General features: G+C 38.8%; 1 non-coding gene across 1 annotated transcript; it reads left to right on the top strand.

Moving 5' to 3' along the window:
• The first annotated feature begins 3,562 nt into the window (after positions 1 to 3,562).
• LOC127679654 (U6 spliceosomal RNA) lies at positions 3,563 to 3,669 on the top strand. The gene has a single exon (XR_007976900.1). It is a non-coding gene; the product is annotated as a U6 spliceosomal RNA (small nuclear RNA).
• Positions 3,670 to 13,481: the final 9,812 nt, after the last annotated feature.

Consider the following 13,481-nt stretch of genomic DNA (forward strand, 5'->3'; position numbering starts at 1 on the left):
AGTTAAAAAAAAAACCTATACCCCCAGAAATTGCACAATTACTTCATCTTCTAAGCCTGATACCCACTAAATACAAATGTTTCTTACTAATGACTGGCAATTGTCGGTTGCCTCTGCAATCCCCACATCCCTTCTTGTGTCTCAATGCCCCAAATTTGGACCTGCATGGAGTTTCCAAGGATGACTACTGTTTCCAAGGATGACTACTATGTGGCTGTGGAGGTGAATCAAGTAACCTATATTTCTAGTTTGGTTTCTGTTGTTGTCATAAATACCACATCCAAAAGCAACTTGGGAAAGAAAGGGATTATTTGGCTTAAATGTCCTGATCATAGTCCATCATTAATGGAGCAAGGGCAGAAACTCAAGTAGGAGGTAAGGTAGAAGTCATGAGGGAAGCTGCTTACTGACTGATTTTCATGGTTCGCTCAGCCTGCTGAGTTATACAACCCAGAGTCACCTGTCCAGAGGTGGCAACACCCACAGTGGGCTGATCCTTCCCACATCAATCATTAATCAATAAAATGCTCCACAGATATGCCTAGAGGCCAATCTGATGAAGCCAATTCTGAACTGAAGTTCATTCTTCTCAGTCAACTCTTGTGTCAAGTTGACAAGGAGTAACTAGCAATGAAGTTCACTGTCTGCTATCCATAGCAGTTGCTTAAGTGGCTACATCTAGGGTGAACCAGAGATTCCTCTGCTCTATGGCAGTGCTAGGAGAGAGACTTGTGAATTGAGTGGAATCAAACCCAGGGCTTTGTGGATGCTAGGTAAGCACTTTAAGAGCTATACTCTCAGCCCTAAACTATAGTATTTTAACACGAACCAGAAAAAGTTAAACTACAATTTTTCTTTTGCTAGATTATAAGTCTCAAGATGAGAATAAAATAAAATTATAAGAACAAGTTTATAAAAGTAAAGATTGTAATACAACATGAAAATAGATTTAGAGAAAAATTCTTCATTCATCCAACAAACTAGCTATACTAATAATATGCCAGACTCTAGGTTATAAGGTTCAGTAATTCACACCACAGCCTGGTCTAATTTAGAAACAGATTAAGGAAATATATATTGAATCTCCACCAACATACACTTCACACACTAATCTCCCAAGGCCTCTTTCAAGTCCTGACATGGACTGGAAACCATCATTTCTATTGTGTGCTTGTCAGTTTAATATTCTTTTGGCTATTTCTTTTTCTACCTTTCAGTTGAGTTTAAACAATCAGGAGCAAAGACTTCTTTACCTAACAGCCCTCAAGACAAAAATAGCCTCTCCTGTGGGAGGGATGGTGAGCCAATGCTCAACACAAGTTATGAAAGATTCAGGTTCTCCAGATTTGGGGGGGGGGGTGTTCCTCCTGTAGCATAGCTTGTCCCAGCCGGAGCTACCCAGCCTCCTCTGAATCACTACTGGGTATAAGGAAACAGCACATAAAGCGCCAGCATTTGCCATTGCTGTGACTAATGAACTGTGGCAGTCCTATGCCTTCAGCCAACAGCCCTGAACTCAGGCAGGTTAACTGGTCAGTAAGTAGTAAGATAAGAGTCTTCAGTTCTCAATTACTGGTATACTGCCATAGAAGCCCCCTGGCAGCCACCTGAAATTAGAAAACAATTTGGCCTAACATGAAGTCAATATAGAATCAAAGCAAAATATTGGGAAGTTCATGGTATTTCCAGGATTACAGACATATGAGCGGGTACATCTCTTTGATGATTAAGTAGCTAAGAATATTGAAAGCAAAGGTATTCTTGATAGTTCTTGTGGAATTATAATTTTTAGATCAATAATATATGTGACTTAAACACAGCTCAAGCTAACTTTGGACTAATCACATGTTCCTCTGGCTGAATATCAATGCAACAGGACTGTGGATTTAAAGGTCATTGGCTAAGCTGAGTGTTTGGCAGAAGGAGTGTGTAAACAAGGTCACGTTCAGTAGCAGCACATACAAAAGGAAGTTAGTAAAACCTTCTGGGTGTTTAAGGTGTGAAAAGACAGCTGTTGACATATATGGACAATGAGCTTTGCTATCTGGTTTTCAGTTGTATGGTGGAAGGATAAAAATGATAATAAAATAAAATCTTCTTTATAGATCCAAGATTTCTTAGGCTTGCCACAAGAACTGTGTGGCAATTGGAGGCTGAGGACTTTAAACTCTAGAGAGGGAGAACAGTTTGAAGACTGTGTTTAACCACAATGGTTGAATGAACCACTATTATTTAGTAAGACCTCAGTAAAAAAGGAGAGAGTGCAGTTCCAGGAGTTTTTTATTTGCAAATTCAAAGAAGCAATGTGGAGAGTGGAAACTCTTGGGCCTTCCTCAGCATCTTGGCTTTTGCATTTCTTCCATCTAGATGCTGCAGGGTTGCTTATTTTATAATGAACTGAAGAACCAAAGTGAAGTGTATGGGAGAGTTCTGAGCCACACAGGATTGTTGGGGTGAGAGGACAGGAGTGTGGAAATCCTACATGTAAGCCAGCTGGCTGCGCATGCAAGTTACAACTGGAATTGTGATTGGTGTCTGAAGTCTTGTGGGAGTTCAGTCCTTAGGTTTATACTAACTCTGGGCTGTACCTTTTTGAACTGAGATCAATTCAGGACACCTAGTTGGTACATCTAGCAAGGCTTATTCAGTGCAGCAGCTGCTAGGTACACACACATAATCCTGGCTCTGAAATGGGTTCTTGTTTAAAGGATCATTGGCTGGGTCTTGCAGTTCACCACTGAACTCCCCCTTATTGTCTCCAAATGCTGCACACTTCAGATGCCTCCAAAGTAAGTGTGTCCTGTCCCCAGCTTTCCCAGTAGATTCCCTTTGTTTTAGTTCTTGCCTAGAGGAAGCAGGTCCAACCTGCTCAGATACAGAGGTTCACCTCCCCATGCCTTCTTGGCATTAACCAAGTTGCATGCCTTTATTTTCTCTCCCATTTATCACTTTAGACTTCCCCTTTTAAATCCATGTTCTTTGTTGCTAGAGGTTGTCTGATCTTATTCCCAGGTTAAAATCATTTACTAGTTTTCCACTTCCTTTAGCCTATAACTTAAGAGTATTTAACTGAATAAAGAATTAAACAATTTCTACAGGTTCCCTGATTGTCATTTTCCCGGACTCATGATTACACACTATAAATAACTAACATGCTATTCTTTGTATAATATGAACTCATATAATGCGCAAAAAAGTGCCCATTTTGGAGAGTTAATACATATGCAATTCCTTTATGGCTGGCTTAACACAGGCTGAGCAGTAATTGGCTGTCTTCTTAATAGTGTCTTTAGCATAATATAGTGACAAGATTATGATATGCCCAGAGAATAGAGAACCAAGGAATCAATGTAAACTACAATTTAGGTAGTTTACATTTCATCTAATTGTGTCACCTTCAAAAAAATAAGCTTATCTTTAAATCAAGACTAGAAAGATTTCGGTTTAATGTACATTTTACATTTAATGTACATTCTACATTTAGTAAAAAACTGCTACTTTGTGTAACTCTGTTTACCTTACAGAACAGGTAAAATTTACACTGTGTAAGGAGTAGCGGTAAATGCTCGCTTCGGCAGCACATATACTAAAATTGGAACGATACAGAGAAGATTAGCATGGCCCCTGCACAAGGATGACACACAAATTCGTGAAGTGTTCCATATTTTTATTTTTTTAAAAAAAGGAGTAGCGGTGAGATACTAGTCACTAGTAGTAGGATGAGAGCTAAAGGTAAGAGAGGAAGTTTATTAAAAGTACAATATTAGCACTGGGCAGATATAAAGGATAGAGGAATGAAAAAAGTACCCTGCTCAATATCAGAAAACACAGAAATTGCATAGAAATGCCTAATGCAGGGTACCTAGGATCCACACACTAGCTCTTTGGCTTCTCCTTTATACTTACACTTCTGCTGCAAATATTTATAATTCACAGTAAATTCACAATGCTGTGTAAGCAAAAACACAGATTGCTATTGAGATCTGTATTGGAAAAGAAAAGGGAATTAAAATACTCAGTTTTGAACTTTTATTATTCTTAAAGGACACTGAAAAAATTATCTAGGGATGATTTTTATACAACTATTTTCATGAAAGTAGCAGGTAACAATTGTGCATGTTTTCTAAGAATTATTATATTATTTCGACTCTCTATTCTTTTCTCTGAAAATTTCATGTAAAATAAATGACATTGTCATGGAGAAGAACTGTATTCTGGTATATATACTGCAATTACAATATCTTGAGCCTTTTTGGTGAATAAATGTCATAGCCCCGAAACAAACAAAAAATATACTTTGCAAAGTAGGAAATGCAAATAGAAGCTAATATTTTACTTAGGGTTTTATTGCTGTGAAGAACATGGTCAATATAATTCTTTTTTTTTTTATTTGTTATATTTTTTATGTACATTTCAAATGATTTCCCCTTTCCTGGCTCACCACTCCCCGAAAGTCCCATAAGCCCTCTTCCTTCCCCTTGTTTCCCCATCCACCCCTTGGGACTGGCCTACAGTTTTAGAGGTTCAGTCCATTATCGTCATGGCAAGAAGCATAATGGCATGCAACAGACATGGTCCTGGGGAAGAAGCTGAGACTTTGAAGTCTTAATCTCCGGGCATCAAGGAGAGACTGTGCATTACACTGGAGCTTGAGCATATAGGACCTTAAAACCTGTCCCCACAGTGACACACTTCCCCCAACAATGCCACACCTCCTAATAGGGCCACTTCCTTTGGACCAAGCATTCAAACACATGAGTCTACAGGGCTCATACCTATTTAAACCACCACAACTAATATACAGAATTAGATAAGGGTTCATTGACTATAATAGTGCAAAATTTAAAACACCAAGGTATTGTTTATCTTCTACTCAGAAATGAAATTAAATTACAATATTTTATGCTTGGGAGGATATATATAACTAACTTTTTGGGTTTTCTAACAGCTCTATAATTGCTTTATAATTCTTTAGTAAAAATTAATTTAGCTTTCCTTGAAGAACCCAAAATATTTTTAATCTTTAAATTAGTGAATCACTTTTAGTAAAGTTTTGCTAAAAATGGATTAATCAAACTCTTAATAACAAATAATGCAACACTAAAGACATATGAGAAATAATCAGAATGGTTATTACTGTCATAATGAAGCTCAAATGGACAGAAAATGTTGACAATTACATATTATGGGAAAAAAAAATCAGAAAATAAAATGGTGTACTGTATCAAGTACTTTTTAAAGCATACTCATAGAGGTAGGAAATAAGGTAAAACATTAAGAAAGGAAGCTTGTTTGTGTCTCTTTACTGTCCATTTTCTTTATGTTATTCAAGTGTTATAACAAAAGTTAACTAACCAAGTCTTTTTATTTTTAAAGATAGTGTTTACTTATATAGCCCAGGCTAGCCTCCAACTCACGATCCTCCTGCCTCAAACAATTCAGGGTTAGAATCACAACTATGTGATTCTACTATATTTGCTCCTACTATATTTACTAAGGCATAAATTGAAAAGTACCAGTCTCATTTTCAATGTCTTCTTCAGTCTACCTTCACCATCTCCTTGACCCTTATATCAGGCTTCCCAACCTGTGTGGTGAACTCTACACATAAGAAGAGCCCTTGGAGGAGGCCAATGGTGATGAACTAGTTTGTTTGAATGAACAAATGCAGTCTTCTTTGAAACTTTTCTAACTTGATCCATCTAGAAAGTGATACATTCTAGTTAAAGAAATTTGATGCTTTCCTTAAACTCTCTATAAAATGACTTTAATTGGGTGTTGGAATTAGATAAAATCAATTTGACATTTTCTCTTTAAGTTTTTGGCTTTTAAAAAAATATAGACTAACCTTTTCTTTCCTTTTTTAAAAATTTATTTTATTTCATGTATATGAGTACACTGTGGTTATCTTCAGACACAGCAGAAGAGAGAATCAGATCTCATTACAGATGGTCGTGAGTCACCATTTAGTTGCTTGGAATTGAACTCAGGACCTCTGGAAGAACAGTCAGTGCTCTTAATCGCTGAACCATCTCTCCAGCTTCAACTTTAAATTTCTTAACACAAAGACTTACCTATCAGAATTATAACATACTTCTCAACAGAGTTTCTAAAAGTCAGAAGATCTTTGACAGATGCCATGCAAACCCCAAGGGAATATAAATGCCAGCCCAGGCTACAATACCCAGCAAAACACTCAATCATCATAGATGGAGAAGCTAAGATATTTCATGGAAACTGAACAACTCTGTTTACAATTGTTGGTATTCTGTTTAAGCTCCATCCCACACTTACCTGGCAATAGCCAGGTATGCCCTGCCCCATAGACCTGGCCCACTATAAAAGGGGCTACTTGCCCCTCCTCTCCCTCTTTGCTCTTTGCTCTCTCATCGCTCTCTTACCTCTCTGCCCCTTGGGCTCTCTTCTGCCCCCTCTACGTGGTCATGGTTGGCCTCCACTCCACTTCTCTTCTCTTCTCTTCTCTTCTCTTCTCTTCTCTTCTCTTCTCTTCTCTTCTCTTCTCTTCTCTTCTCTTCTCTTCTCTCCTCTCCTCTCCTCTCCTCTCCTCTCCTCTCCTCTCCTCTCCTCTCCTCTCCTCTCCTCTCCTCTCCTCTCTCTCTCTCTCTCTCTCTCTCTCTCTCTCTCTCTCTCTCTCCCCCAAACACACTCTCCCTCATCCTACTCTCACCTTTCTGCCCCTTGGGCTCTCCTCCCCTTTCCCCCTCTCTCCATGTGGTCATGACTGGCCTCCACTTCTCTACTTCTCCACTCTCTCTGTCTCTCTGTCTCTCTGTCTCTCTGTCTCTGTCTCTGCCTCTGTCTCTCTCTCTCTCTCTCTCTCTCTCTCTCTCTCTCTCTCTCTCTCTCTGCCTTTCTCTACCACTAACTCCCAACAATTACCCCGAATAAACTTTATTCTCTACCATGTCTGTGTGTGTGTGGTCCCTCAGGGGGAAGAGGTGCTGGGGCAAGGGCCTGCCTGGGCACCCCCTTCCCCCACACCACTGTGACACATTTCTCTAAACCCCCAATTCTCTCTTTTTAAGCCCCCTTCATTGATGCACTGACCTTTCTTTGGTGCATTGGCCCTTCATTTGGCCTTTCTTTCTTTTTTTTTTTTTGTTTTTTTTTTTAATTTTTTTTATTCGATATAATTTATTTACATTTCAAATGATTTCCCCTTTTCTAGCCCCCCCCACTCCCCGAAAGTCCCGTAAGCCCCCTTCTCTTCCCCTGTCCTCCCTCCCACCTCTTCCCAGTTCCCCGTTCTGGTTTTGCCGAATACTGTTTCACTGAGTCTTTCCAGAACCAGGGACCGCTCCTCCTTTCTTCTTGTATCTCATTTGATGTGTGGATTATGTTTTGGGTATTCCAGTTTTCTAGGTTAATAACCACTTATTAGTGAGTGCATACCATGATTCACCTTTTGAGTCTGGGTTACCTCACTTAGTATGATGTTCTCTAGCTCCATCCATTTGCCTAAGAATTTCATGAATTCGTTGTTTCTAATGGCTGAATAGTACTCCATTGTGTAGATATACCACATTTTTTGCATCCACTCTTCTGTTGAGGGATACCTGGGTTCTTTCCAGCATCTGGCAATTATAAATAAGGCTGCTATGAACATAGTAGAGCATGTATCCTTATTACATGGTGGGGAATCCTCTGGGTATATGCCCAGGAGTGGTATAGCAGGATCTTCTGGAAGTGAGGTGCCCAGTTTTCGGAGGAACCGCCAGACTGATTTCCAGAGTGGTTGTACCAATTTGCAACCCCACCAGCAGTGGAGGAGTGTTCCTCTTTCTCCACACCCTCTCCAACACCTGCTGTCTCCTGAATTTTTAATCTTAGCCATTCTGACTGGTGTAAGATGAAATCTTAGTGTTGTTTTGATTTGCATTTCCCTAATGACTAATGAAGTTGAGCATTTTTTAAGATGCTTCTCCGGAGGTCAGCATGCAGAAGAATGGGAATTGATCCATCCTTGTCTCCTTGTACTAAGCTCAACTCCAAATGGATCAAGGACCCCCACATAAAGCCAGACACTCTGAAGCTAATAGAAAAGAAACTGGGGAAGACCCTTGAGGACATCGGTACAGGGAGAAAGTTTCTGAACAGAACACTAATAGCGTATGCTCTAAGAGCAAGAATTGACAAATGGGACCTCATAAGGTTACAGAGTTTCTGTAAGGCAAAGGACACCATCAAGAGGACAGATCGGCAACCAACAAATTGGGAAAAGATCTTCACCAATCCTACATCAGATAGAGGGCTAATATCCAATATATATAAAGAACTCAAGAAGTTAGACCCCAGAAAACCAAACAACCCTATTAAAAAATGGGGTACAGAGTTAAACAAAGAATTCTCAGCTGAAGAACTTTGGATGGCGGAGAAGCATCATTTGGCCTTTCATTGGTGCCAAAACCCAGGACGAGAAACTCCATGGGTATACTTGCTTAAGCTTCTTTCAACAATGATAATTTGGTCAGTGAAGAAATAAAAAATTAAAGATGTTCTAGAATTTAATGAAAATGTAGGCACAGCACACAGAAACTTATGGGATACAATGAAACCAGTGAAAGAGGAAAATTCATAGCACTTTTCATAAAGAAATTGGAGACATCCTACAGAGCAGCTTAGCAGCATACCTGAAAGCACTAGAACAAAAAGAAGCAAACATATCCAAGAGGAGTAGATAGCAGGAAATTAAAGTCAGGGCTTAAATCATCCAATTAGAAACAAAGAACTGTATAATGAATCAACAAATCTAAGATCTGGTCCTTTGAGAAAATCAAGAAGATAGATAAACTAGCCATACTAACTAAAGGGCACAGAGAAAGTTTCAAATAAACAAAATCAGAAAGGAAAAGAGAGACATAACAACAGAAACTGAGGAAATTAAAGAAATCATCAGATCCTACTACAAAAGCTTATACTCAATCAAACTCAAAAACCTAGATGAAATGAATGACTTTCTAGATATCAGGTCAGAAAACAGACCTCCACAGATGCAAAAAGATTGAAATCAGGATCAGACTGATTATCTAGCCAGTCCCACAACCCATAATGAAACAGAAGCAGTCATTAAAAGTCTCCAAACCAAAAAAAGATCAGGGCCAGATGATTTTAGTGCAGAATTCTATCAAAACTTCAAAGAAGACCTAATACCAATACTTCTCAAACTATTCCACAAAATGGAAATAGAAGGAACGCTAACTAATTCATTCTATGAATCCACATTTAAGCTCAGACCAAAACCACACAAAGACCAAATAAAAAGAGAACTTTATACCAATTTTGCTTATGAATATCAATGCCAAAATACTCAATGAAATTCCCCAGAAACTGAACCCAAGAGCACATCAAAATGATCATTCACCACAATCAAGTAGGCTACATTCAAGGGATGAACATATACAAATCAGTAGCCTTCCTCTACACAAAGGATAAATGGGCTGAGAAAGAAATTAGGAAAACAACACCCTTCACAATAGCCATAAATATCTTGATGTAACTCTAACCAAGCAAGTGAAAGATCTGAATGATAAGAACTTCAAGTTTCTGAAGAAAGAAATTGAAAATCTCAGAAAATGGAAAGACCTCCCTTGTTCATGGATTAACATAGTAAAATCTGCCATCTTACCAAAAGCAATCTACAGATTCAATGTAGTCCCCATCAAAATTCCAACTCAATTCTTTACAGAGCTAGAAAGAGCAATTCTCAACTTCATCTGGAATAACAAAAAACCCAGGATAGTGAAAACCATTCTCAATAATAAAAGGACTTTTAGCGGGATTGCCTTCTTGACCTTAAGTTATACTACAAAGCAATAGTGATTAAAACACATGGTATTGATATAAAGACAGACAGGCAGATCAATGGAATAGAATCCAAGACACAGAAATAAACCCACATATCTAAGGCCACTTGATCTTTGACAAGGAAGCCAAAACCATCCAGTGGAAAAAAAGAAAGCATTTACAACAAATGGTGCTGGTCTAACTAGAGGTCTGTATGTAGAAGAATGCAAATTGATACATTTTCATCCCCTTGTGCAAAGCTCAAGTCCTAGTGGATCAAGGACCTCCACATAAAGCGAGATATACTGAATTTAATAGAAAAAAAGTGGGAAAGAGCCTAGAACACACCAGGACAGCAGAAAATTTCTTGAATAGAATGCCAGTGTCTCAAAAGCTTAGATTAACAACTGACAATGGGTCCTCATGAAACTGAAAAGCTTCTGTAAGGCACTGACAATAGAACAAAATGGCAAACTACAGATTGGGAAAAGATCTTTACCAATACATCCAGTAGAAGACTAATATCCAAACTATACCAAGAACTCAAGAAATTAGGCTCCAGAAAACCAAATAACCCAGTGAAAACATGGGATACAATAATAAACAAAGAATTTTCAACTGAGGAATCCTGAATTGCAGTCAAGCACCTAAAGAAATGTTCAACATCCTTAGTCACCAGGAAAATATAAATCAAAATGATCCTGAGATCACACCAATCAGAGTGGTTAAGATCACAATTAAAAACTCTGGCAACAGCAGGTGCTGGTAAGGATGTGGAGAAAGAGAAACATTGCTAGTGTGATTGCAAGCTGGTATAACCATTTTGGAAATCAAACTGGTGGTTTGTCAGAAAATTGGAAATAGGTCTACCTGAAGACACAGCTATAACACTACTGAGCATATATCCTAAAGATTCTCTAACATATAACAAGGACAACTGCTTCACTTTGTTAACAGCAGCCTTATTTATAACAGCCAGAAGCTGGAAACAACACAAATGTCCCTCAACAGAAGAATGGATTCAGAAAATGCAGTACAATTACACAATGGAGCTAATTCAGCTACTAAAAATGATGACTTTATGAATTTTGTAGGCAAATACATGGAACTGGAAAATATCATTCTAAGTGAGGTAACTCAGGCTCAAAAGGATATATATATATAGTAGGTAGTCATTGATGAGTGGATATTAGTCCAAAAGGTCTGAATACCCTTATTACAACTCACAGACCATAAGAAGCATAACAAGAAGGAAGTCCAAAGTGTGGATGCTTCAATCCCACTTAGAAGGGGAACAAAATAATCACAGGAGGCAGAGGGAGGGACCTGGGTGCAGGTGAGAAGAGGGAGGGTAAAAGAAGGGGCCAGGATCATGTATGAGAAGAGGCAGAAGAGAAGTCCAGAGGGATATGAGAATGAATAGAATATATAGCAGTAGGCAGTGGGGATTGGGGATGTGAGACCACTAGAAAGTCCCAGAGGCCAGGGGTAGAAGAGGGTCTCAGGACCCAATGGGAATGACGTTAGCCAAAATACTCAACAGAGGGGAGATAGAACTTGAAGAGACCACTCTAGTAGATAGACATGTCTCCCCAGTTGAAGGATGGGGTCATCCACCCATCTCAAAATCTTTAACCTAGAATTGTTCCTGTCTATTGGAAAAGCAGGGCTAAAAAATGGAGCAGAGACTGAAGGAAAGGCCATGCAGACACATCCCATCCACAGACAGAAAACCCCAACTCTATTGCTGATGCCAAGAAGTCCAGACAGGAGCCTGATATAGCTGTCCTGTGAGAGACTCTGCCAGCACCTGACTAAGACAAATGCAGATACATCTAGCCAACCATTTGTATTAGCCATTGGACCCCAACTGAAGAGTCAGCAGAAGGACTGAAGGAGCTAAAGGGGATTACAACCCAATAGGAAGAACAACAATATCAACTAAATAGACCCTTCAGATCTCCCAGAGACTAAACCACCAACCAAAGAGTATACATGTGTTGGTCCATGACTCTTACTACATATGTAGCAGAGGATTGCCTTATCTGGCATCAATGAGAGGAGAGATGCTTGATCCTGTGTAGGCTTCTTGCCCCAACAAAGGGAAATTCTAGAGGGGTGAGTGGGTGAAGAATCACCCTATTAGAGGCAAAGGGGAAGTGTGATGGACTAGGAGGTTTGTGGAGGGGAGACAAAGAATGGGGGCAACATTTAAAATGTTAATAAATAAAAATAATTAATAAAATAAAAGCCCCAGTAGTCCAATTTGAAAACTCAAAGGAAAATCATCACACAAAAGATAGAATATCAGGACTCCAAGAAAAGTTGAAGACCTTAATTAAATAATGAAGTAATATAATTTAAACATAATATATTAACATTGGAAAGAGTCATGCAGAAAAATGTAGACACTACGAGAAAAGAAACTTCACATCATAGGCATTGGTGAGGAAAAGAATCCCAAGCCAATGATGTAGATCAGATCCTCAACAAGATCACTGAAGAGAACTTCTCCAAACTAAAAGAAAATGCACACCCTTATGGATTTAAGAACCACAAAGAACACCTAAAAAGACCAGAAAATGCAATTTTCCAGCATATCTCACTTAATACACTAAGAATACAGAACAAAGGAAGTCCTTTGAAAAATATAACACACACACACACACACACACACACACACACAAGCACACACAGGAGGAGCATCAGAATAATAGCTGATTTATAAGTGGAAAGGATGAAAGCCAGAAGAGTTTAGAGCATGCATCCCAAGTACTAAGAGATTATAATGGCTGACATAGCTTAATATAGTCAGCAAAATATATACCATAACTGAGGAAGAAAGCAAAACTTTCCATGATACAAAGGCTAAAATTTTTATATTAAATAAATCAAGCCTAAAGAAAATACGGCAAGCAATATTTTTGGCTGAAGAGAGTAATGAGCCAAGACTGTGGAGAGAACTTGAACACCAACCATGGGAAGCTCTCTTTTAAGTTCTTGATCAAAGTTATCCATGAGACTCAAGAAATGTTACAGGCTATTGATATTGCCCTTGGTTGTGCTTGAGAGGTGACAGTTCTCTGTTGCTGAAGACATAATTAGTCATAGGCCCCTGAGCTAGAGCTGATCTGTGTGCTTCCTCTCAGAGGACCAGATTTTTTTTTTTTTTTGTGGTATCTGAATTGCTTTGCAAGCCTTCAAAGGAGGAAATCAACAGTTCTACTGAGCCATGGTACCTATGAACCACAATGATGACCTATGTACTACAACAATGACCAACATGGCAGGGAAAACCTAAAGGTGTAGTAGTGGCACATTATGCCTTGACAGTAACCAACAGCTCTCTCGATGGAGTTAATAATAACCATTAAACAAGAGTAACTGGCAGTGAAAACCTAGCTAACTATCCAGGGCTAATGAAATCATGGATTTTAGAGGAGAACCTAAAACTTCCATTTCTCTAAACCAGCACAATGCCTAACTACATTCTAAATATTTGCCATTATACCCACAGATAATTGTATTCCTCACCAAAAAGCTTTTCCTTGCAATAGATGAAGACCATTACAGAAAACCATGACCAATCAAAATGCAGAGTTGTGCAGCCCAGTCCTAACTGATATATCTACAATTTATCTTTGGTACATAAGACTAAAGAATCACTGATGAAGTGG

The sequence above is a fragment of the Apodemus sylvaticus genome, chromosome 2, assembly GCF_947179515.1.
Source record: "Apodemus sylvaticus chromosome 2, mApoSyl1.1, whole genome shotgun sequence".
NCBI classification, from domain to species: Eukaryota; Metazoa; Chordata; class Mammalia; order Rodentia; family Muridae; genus Apodemus; species Apodemus sylvaticus.